A 16,011-nucleotide genomic window follows, 5' to 3' on the forward strand; every position below is an offset into this window, starting at 1 on the left:
GGAAGGGAAGGGAAGGGAAGGGAAGGGAAGGGAAGGATTGGGGCCGGGAACGGTGGCTCATGCCTGGGGACAGAGGGAGACTCCATCTCAAAAAACAAAGAAAAGAAAAAGAAATAACTAGGGCAGGTGCAGTGGCTCATGCCTGTAATCCCAGTGCTTTGGGAGGCTGCGACAGGTGGATCAGCTGAGGTCAGGAGTTTGAGACCCGCCTGGCCAACATAGTGAAACCCTGTCTCTACTAAAAGTACAAAAATTAGCTGGGTGCAGTGGTGGGCACCTGTAATCTCAGCTACTCAGGAGGCTGAGGCAGGAGAATCGCTTGAACCCAGGAGGCGGAGGTTGCAGTGAGCAGAGATGTGCCACTGCACTCCAGCCTTGGTGAGTGACAGAACGAGACTCTGTCTCAAAAATAATAATAACAACAATTGAGATGAGGCAGACTAAAATGCTTAGCACAAAGACTCAGCATTAATTCACTGGACATATATTTACTGTCTAACCACTATGTTTCAGGTACTGTGCCAGATGGTAGGAAAAAACTGGTTTCTAGTGTCCCTGGAAAGAAAAAATTAGCTGGGCATGGTGGTATGTGCCTGTAATCCCAGCTACTCGGGAGGCTGAAGCAGGAGAAACGCTTGAACTTAGAAGGTGAAGGTTGCAGTGAGCCACGATGGCACCACTGCACTCCAGCCTGGCAACAGAGGGAGACTCCATCTCAAAGAAAAAAAAAGAAAGAAAGAAAAAGAAAAAGAAAAGAAATAATTGGGCCAGGGGTGGTGACTCACGCCTGTAATTCCAGCACTTCAGTGACCGAGGCAGACGGATCACCTGAGGTTAGGAGTTTGACACCAGCCTGGCCAACATGGTGAAACCCTATCTCTACTAAAAGTACAAAAATTAGCTGGGCGCAGTGTTGGGAAACTGTAATCCCAGCGACTCAGGAGGCTGAGGCAGGCTGAGTGTATTTGTGAACCTCGGAGGCAAAGGTTGCAGTGAACCGAGATTGCCCCACTGCACTCCAGCCGGGGTGAGAGAATGAGACTGTCTCAAAAATCACAATAATAGTAATAATAACTGTTCTCTTAGGTGTGGTAATGGTGCTGGAATTTTTTTTTTTTTAAACACTGACTTTATGTGTTATATACATACTGAAGAATTTACAGATAAAATGACATGACATTTGAGATTTGGTTTAAAATAATTTAGAGAAAAGGAAAAAGAAAGGTAGAATAGCTGGCAAAATGTCAACAATTGGCTGGGTGCAGTGGTTCATACCTGTAAACCTAGTACTTTAGGAAGCCAAGGTGGGAAGATTGCTTGAGCCCAGCAGCTCAAGGCTGCAGTGAGCCATGATCATGCCACTGCATTCCAGCCTTGGCAACAGAGCAAGACTCTGTCTGAAAAAAAAAAAAAAAAAGTTAGCAACTGGCCAGATGTGGTGGCTTGCGCCTGTAATACTAGCACTTTGGGAGGCCAAGGTGGGTGGATTACCTGAGGTCGGGAGTTCAAGACCAGCCTGACCAATATGGTAAAACCCCATCTCTACTAAAAATACAAAATTAGCCAGGCATTTCGGTGTGTGCCTGTAGTCCCAATTACTGCAGAGGCTGAGACAGGAGAATTGCTTGAACCTGGGAGGCAGAGGTTGCAGTGAGCCAAGATCATGTCACTGCACTCCAGCCTGGGAAACAGAGGAGACGCCATCTCAAAAAAAAAAAAAAAAAAAAAAAAAAAAAAAAAAAAAAAAAAAAAACTTTAGCAATTATCAAAGCAGGGTAATTAGGTGTAGGGAGAAAGTTATTATATTATTGTGTTTCTACTTTGGTATGTGTATATGTGAATTTTTTCATTATAAAATATTTTTAATGAATTCTTTAAACAGATAAATAAAATTTGGGATTAATGCTAACTGAATTTTAATAACTGAATGTAGATCTGTGAAATCTACCCAAGATACTGAGGGGAAAAAAGCAAGTTTCACCACCACCGCCATCACTCCCAACCGACAACAAAGCAATAATCAGAGAAGAATAAAACCATTTTAGTGTTATGTCCTTCCTTCCACCCTCTTCCCCCTCAAAAAAAGCAGATGCAGAAAAACAGATTGGAGTGTTATCCAGTCATCTAGTCCAAGGACAGCTTGGGCAGGGGAAATGGCAGTGGAAATGGATTAAAAAGTGTATATGTGTTTAGGGGCCAGGTGCGGTGGCTCATGCCTGTAATCCCAGCATTTTGGGAGGCTGAGGCAGGTCAATTACTTGAGTCCAGGAGGCAACATAGGGAGACCCTCATCTTTAAAATAATAATAAAATAAATAAATCAAAAGAAAAAGTGCACAGGTTTTTTAACAAATGTGCTATTTGATGTTGTAGATGTAGGGATCCCACAGGGATGTGCAGTGATCCGCTGCTAGTAGCAACCTGTATTTTAGCTCCCCCAAGTGTAAAGATTTGAAGTGGGGGAGAATTAACTAAAACCCAGAGGGAAGAGTCATGTGGACTTGGCCTCCTGTAGAAGGAAAATGGCTTTCAGTCAGGACACAGCCAGCTCCAGGCAACCTGACAGATAGGGAGCTAGGGGAATCAAGACCCTGACCTCACGTTCCTCCCTCTGACCTCTGCAGAGATAATCAGTAGATGAACCTCAGTGGAAGGCAGGGTGCAGCAGACTTTGATACAGTCCTTACAGCCCGGCCTCCTGGGGCCTTGATCAGGGCAGAGCAGGGTGGAGAGTGGACTGGGAGGTGCAAACACAGGCTATCCAGGACAGGCTTCACAGTTTTTGCATGACCTGTGCTATGAAGTTCCTTGTGATCTTAACACTGCCTACCCATCTCAGTTCCTGTCTGCCCACTCCCCCTGCAAAGTGGAGGCTCGGAGGATAATAGTGTCTAATCCATCACCGCTAGTACGAGGATGAAATGAGTTAATCTGTATGAAGCATTCAACTTGACATAGTGTTTTACAACAGCCAGCACTCAAAAATATTATGAAGAAGACTTTCTGGACATAGTTTCCTCTTTTTGTTTTTTCCTACTTTATTTTCTTTTTTAATTGATGCATAATACAAATACATAGTTTCAAAGTATATGTGATAATTTAATACATTCATATAATTTGTAAATATCAAAGCAGTGTACTTGGAATATCCATTACCTTAAATATTTGTCTTTACGCTAGAACCATTTTATTTACTTATTTATTTGGAGACAGGATCTTGCTCTGTCACTCAGGCTAGAGTTCAGTAGTGCAGTCATAGCTCACTGTAACCTGGGCTCAAACAATCCTCCTGCCTCAGCCTCCTGAGTAGCTAGAACTACAGTTGTGCCACCACACCCTGCCTAGGCTAGAACCATTTTACTTCTTCTCTCCTAGCTATTTTGAAATGTACAATAAATTATTGTAAAGTAGTCACCCTACTGACCCACCTTACTAGATCTTATATAGTTCCATCTTTCCAAACACTTTTTCTTTCCAGGGACACTAAAGCAAAGTTTTTCCTACCACCTGGCACAGTATCTGAAACATAGTGGGTAGTCAATAAATATTTGTCTGGTGAATTAATGCTGAGTCTTTGTGCTAAGCATTTTAGTCTGCCTCATCTTAATTGTTGCAGCAACCTTATAAGGTAAGTATCATTCTGTTTTAGAGATGAGGGTAGTAGAGGCTCAGCAAGACTCAGTGACTTGCTAGTAGAGGCTCATTAGGACTCAGTGATTTGCCCAGAGCAGACCAGGATTCAAAGGCCGATCTTACTGTAAAACTTGCGCTCTTTGCCCTGTGCCAGAGTCTGCAGGCAGTGAGGGCTTTCTGCAAAGGTGACCACTGGCCAGTGAAGTGTCACCTTGACACTTCACTGTGACTCCCAAAGGGTGGGTCTCCATTCAACAGGAGCCAGATGACCATGCACTCTGTATCTGACAATAGGCTCTTGGGGCGTAGATCTCTGAATCATCTTTGTGTCCCTATAAGATACCTTTTTACTGGGTGATAACTAATGTCCATTGACTTAAATAATGTAATGAAAGATAGACTATCTTCTTTTGCTCTTGCTAATGCTGCTTCCAATGCACCGTGGCCGTTCCTGGCATTGAGGGTAGGGGTGGTTTGTGGGCACAAAGACCAACCTTCAATTCCTAGTCTAGAGGAACAGGCCTAACATTTATTAAGAGATTGTATTGTTAGGCATTGTTCCAGATGCTTAACATGTAATATCACCATGACAAATCTATGGGGTAAGAATGATCATTAATCCTATTTTATGCTTGAGGAAACTGAAGTTCAGAATAGTTAAGTGAACTTTCTCAAGGACATACAGCTAGAAAGCAAGCAAGGATTTTGAATCCAAGCATCTTATCTAGGGTCTGTGCTCTTGACTTTTCAAGGAACCATACTTACCTTTCTTGTCCCCTCCCCTCCTCCTCTGCAGCCTCCCATCCTGACCTGCAGCATGTCCCTGCTAGCCAGCAGCCTAAGGGGCCACCTTCCAGTTCTCTTGAATGTTACTGCTCACAATCAAAAGCAAACAAAATGAAAGTGTCAGCCAGTATCTTGGTTGTCCACCTGCTTGACATGGATATGCCTCACTCCCTTATTTTTATCAAGCACATTTAAGGGTTTGCTTCAGCTTTTTGTTTCTCCCTCATGGAAGATGTTTGGTCTGGATGCTTCTAGTAACAAACAGAAACCCAAACCTTCATGGCAAGGAGCTGTTGAAGAAAATTGAGGTGAGGGCCAGGCACAGTGGCTCATGCCTGCAGTCCCAGCACTTTCAGGAGACCAAGGTGGGCAGATCACAAGGTCAGGAGTTCAAGACCAGCTTGGCCAACATGGTGAAATCCCATCTCTACTAAAGATACAACAAATTAGCCAGGCATGGTGATGCGCACCTGTAATCCCAGCTACTCGGGAGGCTGAAGCAGGAGAATCTCTTGAACCCAGAAGGCGGAGGTTGCAGTGAGCCACGATGGCACCACTGCACTCCAGCCTGGGTGACAGGGTGAGACTCTGTCTCAAAAAAAAAAAAAGAAGAAAGAAAGAAAATTGAGGTGAGAGCAAACAGCACAAAAGCGAGACCAGTCTTCAAATCTTTGCTCACACACAGTTAATTTATTGAAATAATGGCTAGCACACCAAATTATGTATTTATTTATTTATTTACTTACTTACTTACTGAGACAGGGTCTTGCTATGTTGCCCATACTGGCCTCAAGCTTCTGGGCTTAAGTGATCCTCACACCTCAGCCTCCCAAGTAGCTGGGACCATAGGCATGCACCACCACGGCTGGCTCACCAGGTTATTTAATGTAGCTGAAATAGTAATACACTTCATTTTAAATTAATAATGTTAATTTATGCTCTTTTATAATTCAGTAATTACTACCTATTTTCCCACCCTACGCAATCATTTTTTCTTCCCTTTTATTCCTTCATGGAATTTATATTACAAAATAAACATAATCAACATGGATTTGACACATACCTTCTGTTGTCTGTATGAACAGCCATAAATTTACAAGAAAATACTAATTAATTGATATGAAACCCTTTCTGGGTTGGGTTTCCCAGAAATGGACTCTGACAGAAGTTGACATGCAAGGTCTTTATTAGGCAGTGCTCTTAGGATCAACACAAGAGCAAGGAGGGGAGGAAGCAGGACTAGGAAGAAGTCTAGCTCCAGTGCTGGCTCAGCAAAGACCTCAGGACCCCAAAGGATTGTCGTTCAGGTTGATGGCTCTTCAGAATTGCTCAGAGTTGGGGATAGGAAGCCAAGCCTTTCTTCTCCCACAGGCCAGCCCTGAAAGGACAGGTGATCTTAGATCAGTCAGACAATTTTCTTCAAGTCCAGGGGATCACCAAAGATAGCTGAGTGCTGTCTTCCTGCAGCATTCCTGGGAGGTAGGGGAATAAGTCTTTCATTCCTACTATGGGATCTAGGTGGTGCGTGACACAGTCCATCACAGAAATAAGTTAATTGTAACTCATTTTGTTTCCAAACTCTAAGAAAAGTTATACCATTGCATCTCCCAAGCCACAGCACATTTCATCATTTCAGTCAAGGTATCAGTCATTTTCTCAGCCAGTCTTGAATTATCCTGAGACTATGGCAGAAGGTCATAGATGAGGCTCATCCCTAAGCTGAAAGGAAGCATGCAGTGGGTGCTCCTGTCCACACATCAGAACCCAAGGATACCAAGGGCCAGCTGACGGTTTGGGTATCAATGGGGATTTTGGGAACCAATTGCCCACAGATCCAAAGGGATGACTGTGTTTACAACTAAGGGTCGTGCAAGGCCGCTGCACAAAGAGCAACAGAACAGTCAAGGCAAGGTGCGTCTGAAGAACAGGTTCTATTTGCTAGGGTCCCTACAACAAAGTACCATAGACTGGGCCATTTAAACAACAGAATTCTCGAGGCCATGCCTGAGATCAAGATGCTGGCAGGATTGGTTTCTTCTGAGCCCTCTCTCCTGGACTGTAGATGACCATCTTCTCCCTGGGTCTTTCCATGGTCTTCTTTCTATATCTGTCTGTGTCCAGATCTCCTCTTCTTCTAAAGACACCAGTCATATCAGATTAGGACCCACCCTCATGACCTCATTTTAACATAATTAACGCTTTCAATTTCCTATCTATCTCCACATAGAGTCGCATTCTGAGGTACCGGGGTTTAGAACTTCAACACATGAATTGTGTTGAAGGGAATACCATTCAGCCGACAGAAGGGGCTTTGAACTGGGTTTCTTCAAAAGGTGATTCAATTTCGACAGGCAGAAATGAGAGTGCAGAAGGGCATTCCCAAGGAGGGAAGAGGAAGCAAGCCCTGAGAGGAATGCAAGGGTACAGAAAGGAATAGATTACATTCTGCCCTCTGGGGGCTCTGTCATGAAAAAACTCAGAGTGACTAAGTCCAGTTGGGCTGTGGGTGGACTGTCGTGGAGAAGAGGGTGTAAGGTAAGACACAGGCCTAATAATGGAGGTGTTAGATGCCTTTGTGTAACAGTCCATAAAGTTGCGCCTAAAAGATATACCACAATCTATTATTTCTTATAAATAAATTTAATTGCTTCTTCAAGTCCTATCCTCCTGCGTTGACAGAAAATAAACCTCAGGCTGGGTGCAGTGGCTTATGCCTTGTAACCCCAGCACTTTGGGAAGCCAAGGCAGGTAGATAACCTGAGGCCAGGAGTTGGAGACCAGCCTGGCTAAACTGGCAAACCCCCATCTCTACTAAAAATACAAAAATTAGTAGCCAGGCTTTGGTGGTGCATGCATGTAGGTAGTCCCAGCTACTTGGGAGGCTGAGGCACAAGAAATGCTTGAACCCAGGAGGCAGAGGTTGCAGTGAGCCGAGATCATGCCACTGCACTCCAGCCTGTGCAACAAAAAAAAAAAAAAAAAGTCTCCAAAAAAAAAAAGAACCTCAGTCATTCTTTAGGCCCCACCTAGGGGTGTCCCATCAAATGAAACTCACAGAGTCAGAGCAGCAGGAATGGAATAGGGTCCTCTGGTCATTGGCCATCTCTGCACACAGGCTACAGTGGAGTTGGCCCATGTTCCCTTCTGTATAGCTCCTTCCAGTCTCGTGGCACTGTTTTTTTGTATTTGTTTTTGTTTTTTGAGATGAGGTCTCACTCTACCATGCAACCTGGAGTGCAGTGACACAAAATTGGCTCACTGCAACCTCTGCCTCCTGGGCTCAAGGGAACCTCCTGCCTCAGCCTCCTGACTACAGGTGCATGCCACCATGTCTGGATAATTACTGCATTTTTTGTAGAGATGGAGTTTCGCCATGTTACTCAGGCTGGTCTTGAACTCTTGGACTCAAGCAACCTACCCATTTTGGCCCCACAAAGTTCCGGGATTACAGACGTGAGCCACCGCGCCTGGCCTGAATTCAGTTTTAGATGATTCCAATTTTGTTGGCAGTATCGAGTCCCTGTACTCAGGGGCCAGTCCAATGTATGCCTTCTTGTCTCCATTAGGCTTTATCAGGGTACGCACCATGTCAGTATCATACAGTTTTTCTCAAAGACTGCCTGATCTGAGGCTTGTTGGCCTTGGCATCTATAGTAAAAACCAGCATGTTGTTTTCTCTACCTTCTTTGAGGTCAAGGGGAACTTAATGATGGCACTGTGGTTTCAGTTGTTCCTCCTGAAAACACATTTTCTAGGGCCCCTTGCAGTCTCAGTGTGCTACACCCCTGGAGGGTAGGTGACTCATGGGCCTTCTTCGGGAGACTCTGGCTGCCTTGAAGTGTGGCTTTCTTGGCCTTCAAAGCCTTTGTTCTTGCCCTGATATTGTGATGGGCAGGAGGCTCCTCCCTGCCTTTGATATCATCTTTGTTTAAAGGTCTTAACTCATTTAACTCACATTTATGATGCATGAAAGATCCTTGCCGTGTTTATAAGAAATAGTCCGTGGGACTGGGTGCAGTCTGACGCTGTAATCCTAACACTTTGGGAGGCTGAGGAGGGAGGATTGCATGAGGCCAGGAGTTTGAGACTGACATAGTGAGACCCTGTCTCTAAAAAAAATTTTTTTTTTTTAATTAGCTAAGCGTTGATGTGTGCCTGTAGTCCCAGCTACTCAGGAGGCCAAGGTAGGAGGATCCCTTGAACCCAGGCATTAGAGGCTGCAGTGAGCTATGATCATGCCACTGTACTCCTGCCCAGGCAACAGAGCAAGACCCTGTCTCAAAAAACAAAACAAAAAGAAATGTGCAGTGAGACAGAGAGATGCTACCTGAGGAAAGGACACACAAAATTGCAGAACTTTGCCGTATTCACCACAATCTAGAGTTCAGTCTTCAGGTCCAAAAACTCCACCTTTCTTCATTGTCTATGAAATGTACAAAAGTGTCCATGAAATGTACGCTAGCCACAGAAAGGATCTGTACAGTGCAGATAGGCATGCCTGTCTTTCACAGACGAGTGTATCTTTCTTTCATAGCTAGGTGTACTGTCTTTTTATAACTTGATGACAACAGATATTAAAACCAGTATCCAAGGTGCTAATTTACAATGAGAAATATAACTGCCAAATAGGCTGAGCACAGTGGATCACACCTGCAATCCCAGTGCTTTGGGAGGCCAAGGCAGGCAGATCACCTGAGGTCAGGAGTTCGAGACCAGCCTGATCAAATGGAGAAACCCTGTCTCTACTGAAAATACAAAAGTTATCTGCGTGTGGTGTCGGGTGCCTGTAGTCCCAGCTACTCAGGAGGCTGAGGCAGGAGAATTGCTTGAACCCAGGAGAGGGAGGTTGCAGTGAGCCAAGACTGCGCCACTGCATCAAGCCTGAGCGACCGAACGAGACTCCATCTCAAAAAATTTAAAAAATTTAAAAAGGAAAGAAGCATAACTGTCAAATGGAGAAGTCATTAATATTGTGTAGTCAGAGTATTCTGTATCTTGAAAAAATATGTACATGGGTAAAATCAGAAGTTAACTAAATGTGGAATTAGAACAAACAAAATTAGATGGTTTTATTACTTTTTAATTTGTTTTTTATCAAATTAGGCAGTCCTCAGAACCAGGACAGGTTCAGAGAGCTCCCTCAATGGTTTTAATATCTATTGTCATCAAATTATAAAAAGACAGTACACCTAGCTATGAAAGAAAGATACACTTACCTGTGAAAGACAGGCATGCCTCTCTGTACTGTACAGATCCTTTCTGTGGCTAGTGTACTGCTCAGATGTGGAGTCATCACAGTATCAACTTGGTTCGTTTTCTTTTTTTTTTTTTTTTTTTTTTTTTTTTTTTTTTTTTTTTTTTTTTTTTTTTTTGGAGACTGGGTCTCTGACGCCCAGACTGGAGTGCAGCATTATGATCATGGCTCATTTGCAACCTTGAACTCCCGGACTCAAGCCATCCTCCCACCTCAGCCTCCCAAGTAGCTAGGACTACAGGTAGACATCACTACGCCTGGCTAATTTTTTTAAATTAAAAATTAAAATATTTCAAAAAAATTTTAAAGAGCAATTAAGGTGGGAGCAATCAAGCCTCCCAAGGTGCTGGGATTACAGGTGTGAGCCACTGTGCCTGGCCCCTACTTTAGTATTTAGGGAAGCAAAGATGTCCACATCCTAATCCCCAAAAGCTATCAATATGTTAGGTTCTGTGTCTGGGGTGTTTTTTTACACCAAGCAATTCTCCAACATCAGCTGGATGTCAAACATTTCAATTAATTCAGACACAAACTACCTGGAGTTAGCTTGCTTCAGACTTAAGGGTTCAGTCCCACAAGACTGTCCCCACTTCAGACTGCACTTGCAAGTTTGATGCCTTATCCATAGTCCTGGCTGATATAACTCAGGGGTTCCCATGACCCCTTCTCTAAGTTTGATATTAATAATTTGCTAGAATGGCTCACAGAACTCAGAAAAACTTTTCCTACATTTACTGGTTTATTATAAAGTACACAACCCAGGAAGAGTCAGATGGAAGAGGTGCATAGGGCACGGTATTGGGTAGGAATTGGTATGGAGCTTCCAAACCCTCTCCAGGAGTATGACCCTCCCAGCAAGTCAATGTGTTCATCAACTTCGAAGCTCTTTGAATCTTGTTGCTCAAGACTTAAAGCTCAATCCTCAATCCCTCTTTCCCTCCCAGAAGGTTGGTGAATAGGGCTGAAACTTCCAACCCTCTAACCACTTGTTTTTTCTGGTGCCCAGCCCCCATCTAGGCCCCACATCAACTCACCGCATTAGTGTAAACTCAGGTGTGATTAAAAGGAGCTCATACCAAAATTGCGCCACTGAACTCCAACCTGGGTGATAGAGTGAGATCAAAACACACACACACACACACACACACACACACACATACACACACACAGGAAGGGGATGGAAGCTCATAGTTACTGCTGCAGGGCTTTCACCCCGCCTGGACCTGGTGCCATTTGAAAGCACACCCTTGGCTGGGCGCAATGGCTCACGCCTGTAATCCAAATACTTTGGGAGGCGAAGGCAGGCGGATCACCTGAGGTCAGGAGTTTGAGACCAGCCTGGCCAACATGGCAAAACTCCATTTCTACTAAAAATACAAAAATTAGCCAGGCATAGTGTCTTGCACCTGTAATCCCAGCTACTTGAGAGGCTGAGACAGGAGAATCGCTTGAGCCTAGGAGGCGGAGGTTGCAGTAAGCTGAGATCGCACCACTGCACTCTAGCCTGGGCGACAGAGGAAGACTCTGTCTCAAAAAAAAAAAAAAAAAAAAAAAAAAAAAAAAAATGCACCCTACACTCACCCTGCTTGTTGGGCTCACCAAGAGGTGCCTGGGCTCCATGCAGCAAAAAATATCATGTGTGTTTGTGATGGAAGTGAAAGAAGAGCCTTCTGCCAAAAGGGAACAGCAGATTAGCCACACCTGTGGGCTCAACTAGCTAGAAAACCTAACAAACAAGCCGAGAAAAGATTTTACATTTTTCTACATTCAAAAGAAAACACCAAAGAATTTTTTGGGAACCTTGAGGAGGACTTCAAACAGGCTCCAGAGTGCTGCATACCAGCAAAGGAAATAGAACAACTAAATGGGAATTCAGCACCTGATGGAAATGGACATATTCTTGGTTGAGTACCAGTAGAAAAAAACAATAAACAGTACTGCTGGCATTCCTCTGTAGTTCATTATGAATTTGAAATTGCCCTGGTACTAAAGCATCATCCTGATGAACCTGGGCTTTTGGAAATAAGTGTAGTGCCACTAATTTTAGAACAAACACTGGAGCTTATAGGAACAAATATCAATGGAAACCCATGTGGGTTAGGAAGCAAGATGCATCCATTACATCTTCTTATACCACATGGAGCATTCCAAATAAGAAATCTACCCATCTGGGGCTGGGCGTGGCAGCTCACGCCTGTAATCCCAGCACTTTGGGAGGCCAAGGCGGGTGGATCAGGAGGTCAGGAGTTTGAGACCAGACTGGCCAACATAGTGAAACCTCTTCTCTACTAAAAATACAAATATCAACTGGGCGTAGTGGTGGGCACCTGTAGTCCCAGCTACTCAGGAGACTTAGGCAGGAGAATCACTTGAACCTGGGAGGCAGAGGCTGCAGTGAGCCGAGATCATGCCACTGCACTCCAACCTGGGTAACAGAGTGAAACTCTGTCTCAAAAAAAAAAAAAAAAGAAAGAAAGAAATATACCTGTCTGGAAGTACAATGGTCTCTTGTCCTGCTTTGAAGTTTGCAAAGAGGCTAAAATGGAAGGAATAGTATGGCATTGCAGTAATGATAGTTTAATTAAGATCCATCACCATCGTCTTGGTTTATGCTGGCCAATCCCAGATATATACATTAACTCAAAACCCGTTATAGGTCAGGCATGGTGGCTCGTGCCTGTAATCCCAGCACATTGAGAGGCCGAGGGGGGCAGATGACATCAGGTCAGGAGTTCGAGACCAGCCTGGCCAACATGGTGAAATCCTATCTCTACTAAACCAAAAATTAGCCAGGCATAGTGGCGGGATCCTATAATACCAGCCACTTGGGAGGCTGAGGCACAAGAATCCCTTTAATCCCTGCAGAGGTTGCAGTGAACTGAGATTGTGCTACTGCACTCCAGCCTGAGTGACAGAGAGAGACTCTGTCTCAAAAACAACAACAACAACAACAAAAATCAAAGAAGCTCCAGTTATTATCAACATGAACCTGAACAAATGTGATTCTGCCTTTGATATTGTTTGTTTAATCATTTTTCAAAAACAGAAATCTGGTAGACTCAAAGACATAATATTTGATGTATAAAATGCAAATAAAATTAAGATTAGTTTTATTGTTGTTACATTCTAAAAAACAAAAAAACAAATGGAGCTCATAAAGAATAACAAAAGAAACTCCTATCACTCAGGAAATGCCAGGTGTTTCAGGAGCTCCATGACAGAAACTATGGACAAATATATTTCTTATTATATATATCACACTGTGAAAAGGGGGACTTAAATACAGCAGATAGAGTTAAGGTTGCTAATCAGCTGACTTTAAAAGAGAGATTTTCCTGGATTATCTGGGGGGGGATCCAAAGTAATCACAGGATTCTTAAATGTGAAAGAAAGACGTAGGAGTTTCACTGTCAGTGTCATAGTGATATAGTGTTGCAAGAAAATCTTATAAAGAATGGGGCCACAAGCCAAGGAATGCAGGCAACCTGTAGAAGCTAGAAAAGGCAAGAAAATGGATTCTCCCTGGATCCTCCAGAAGGAATGCCACCCTACTGAACACCTTGATTTTAGCTGAGTGAGTGTCGTTTTGGACTTCTGACCTCCAGAAGTGTAGCATGATAAATCATTGTTGTTTCTTTTTCTTTCTTTCTTTCTTTTTTGAGACAGAATTTCCCTCTGTTGCCCAGGTTAGAGTGCAGTGGCGCGATCTCGGCTCACTGCAAGCTCTGCCTCAGCCTCCCAAGTAGCTGGGACTACGGGTGCCCACCACTGTGCCTGGCTATTTTTTTTGTATTTTTAGTAGAGATGGGGTTTCACCGTGTTAGCCAGGATGGTCTCGATCTCCTGACCTCATGATCCACCCACCTCAGCCTTCCAAAGTGCTGGGATTACAGGCGTGAGCCACCGTGGCTGGCAAATCATTATTGTCTCAAGCCACTAAATGTACAGTAATTTGTTACAGAAGCCACAAAAGCTCTTTGTGAATTTAACTTTTATACAGGTGATACAAACTATTTTGTATATGTATTTTGTTTGTTTGTTCGTTTTAATTTTTGTAGCGATGGGGTATCACTATGTTGGCCAGGCTGGTCTTAAACTCCTAGCTTCAAGTTATCCTCCTGCCTTGGCCTCTCAAAGTGCTGGGATTACAGGCATGAGCCACCATGCCTGGCCATTACGTGTTCCTTTTTTTGTTTGTTTGTTTGTTTTTGAGACAGGGTCTTGCTCTGTTACCTAGGCTAGAGTGCAATAGTATGATCATGGCTCACTGCAGCCTCCATCTCCCTGGGCTTCAGTGATCCTCCCACCTCAGCCTCCCAAGCAGCTGAGACTACAGGCACACACCACCATGCTCAGCTAAGTTTTTTTGTTGTTGTTGTTGTTGTTGTTAAGGAAGGATATCACTATGAACTCCTAGGCTCAAGCAATTCTTCCACCTAGGCCTCACAAAGTGCTGGGATTATGGGAATGAATCGCTGTGACTGGCCTTATTCTGTATATGGGTATTAGTCCATTTTCACACTGCTAATAAAGACATACCTGAGACTGGGCAATTTACAAAAGAAAGAGGTTTAATTGGACTTACAGTTCCACATGGCTGTGGAAGTCTCACAATCATGGCGGAAGGCAAGGAGGAACAAGTCACATCTTACATGGATGGCAGCAGGCAAAGAGAGCTGCAGGAAAACTCCCCCTTATAATAACCATCAGATCTGGTGAGATGTACTCACTATCACAAGAACAGTATGGGACTCACTGCAACCTCCACCTCCCAGGTTCAAGCAATTCTCCTGCCTCAGCCTCACGAGTAGCTGGGACTACAGGTGCATGCCATCACACCCAGTTAATTTTTGTATTTTTAGTAGAGACAAAGTTTCACCATGTTGGCCAGGATGGTCTCAATCTCTTGACTTCATGATCTGCCTGCCTTGGCCTCCCAAAGTGCTGGGATTACAGGTGTAAGTGCATTCTTAGCACTTAGCTAGTAAGACAGAAATTATAATTTAATTTGGCCAGCATGGGTTGGATTTAAGAAAAAAACTTTTTATTATGACAATTTCAAACATACAAGAAAAGGATGGAGAGTATAAAATGAACCATCATGTGCCCATTATCCAACTTCTATAATGGTCAACATTTTACTGATTTTTGCACAGGACTTTTTTTGTTTTTGAGATGGAGTTTCACTCTTGTTGCCCAGGCTGGAGTGCAATGGTGTGATCTTGGCTCACTGCAACCTCTTCCTCCCAGGTTCAAACAATTCTCCTGCCTCAGCTCCCAAGTAGCAGCTGGGATTACAGGCAACCCGGCTAATTGTTTGTTTGTTTGTTTTGTGAGACAGAGTCTCATTCTGTCATCAGGCTGGAGTGCAGTGGCGTGATCTCAGCTCACTGCAACATCCACCTCCTGGTTCAGGTGATTCTCCTGCCTCAGCCTCCCGAGTAGCTGGGACTACAGGCGCCCGCCTCGTCGCCCGGCTATTTTTTTTTTTTTTTTTTTTTTTTGTATTTTTTAGTAGAGACGGGGTTTCATCGTATTAGCCAGGATGGTCTCGATCTCCTGACCTCGTGATCCGCCCGTCTCGGCCTCCCAAAGTGCTGGGATTACAGGCTTGAGCCACCACGCCCGGCCCATTTTAGTATAGTTTTTATACATGCTTTCACTTTGATTTTGCTATCCTTAAAGAGAGAGAGAAAATTTTCAAAGCCGTACTCAAGTTTTACAATTTCAGTGATACCTACTTGGCTAAACTTAGTACTGCTCTATATTTTCAAATTATACACAGTTGCTTCTTCTGGATGCAAAGTTAAGTGCCGTAATGGGAAACAGAGGCCATGAGCTAATAGAGCTGTGATGGCTTTTGTGGCTTTTGTGGCTTTTGTTTGTTTGTTTTTCGAGATGGAGTCTTGCTCTGTCACTAGGCTGGAGTGTAGTGGTGCGATCTCGGCTCACTGCAACCTCCACCTCCCAGGTTCAAGCAATTCCCCTGCCTTAGCCTCCTGAGTAGCTGAGACTACAGGCGCATGCCAGCATGCCCAGCTAATTTTTTTTTTATATTTTAGTACAGATGGGGTTTCACTATGTTGGCCAGGATGGTCTCGATCTCCTGACCTTGTGATCTGCCTGCCTCAGCCTCCCAAAGTGCTGAGATTACAGGTGTGAGCCACCACGTGTGGTATGCTTTTGATTGTCATTTTTCTTTTGAAAAAAAATATTTCTGTGGTATCTATTCTGTGAAAGGCACAGATAAATACAACCCACATAGCACCTAGCCAAAGAGATAACAATTTTAAGCACAACAGAAGCCTAAGAACAATAGAATAAAGCAACAAAATTGTT

At 43.8% G+C, this 16,011-nt stretch overlaps 1 pseudogene; it reads left to right on the top strand.

The window, feature by feature from the left end:
• LOC108530961 (uncharacterized protein C12orf29 homolog) overlaps positions 1-12,757 on the top strand; it is a 118,448-nt pseudogene extending 105,691 nt beyond the window's left edge.
• The last annotated feature ends 3,254 nt before the right edge of the window (positions 12,758-16,011 follow it).

This window comes from Rhinopithecus bieti, unplaced genomic scaffold, assembly GCF_001698545.2.
Source record: "Rhinopithecus bieti isolate Rb0 unplaced genomic scaffold, ASM169854v2 scaffold_6513, whole genome shotgun sequence".
NCBI lineage: Eukaryota > Metazoa > Chordata > Mammalia > Primates > Cercopithecidae > Rhinopithecus > Rhinopithecus bieti.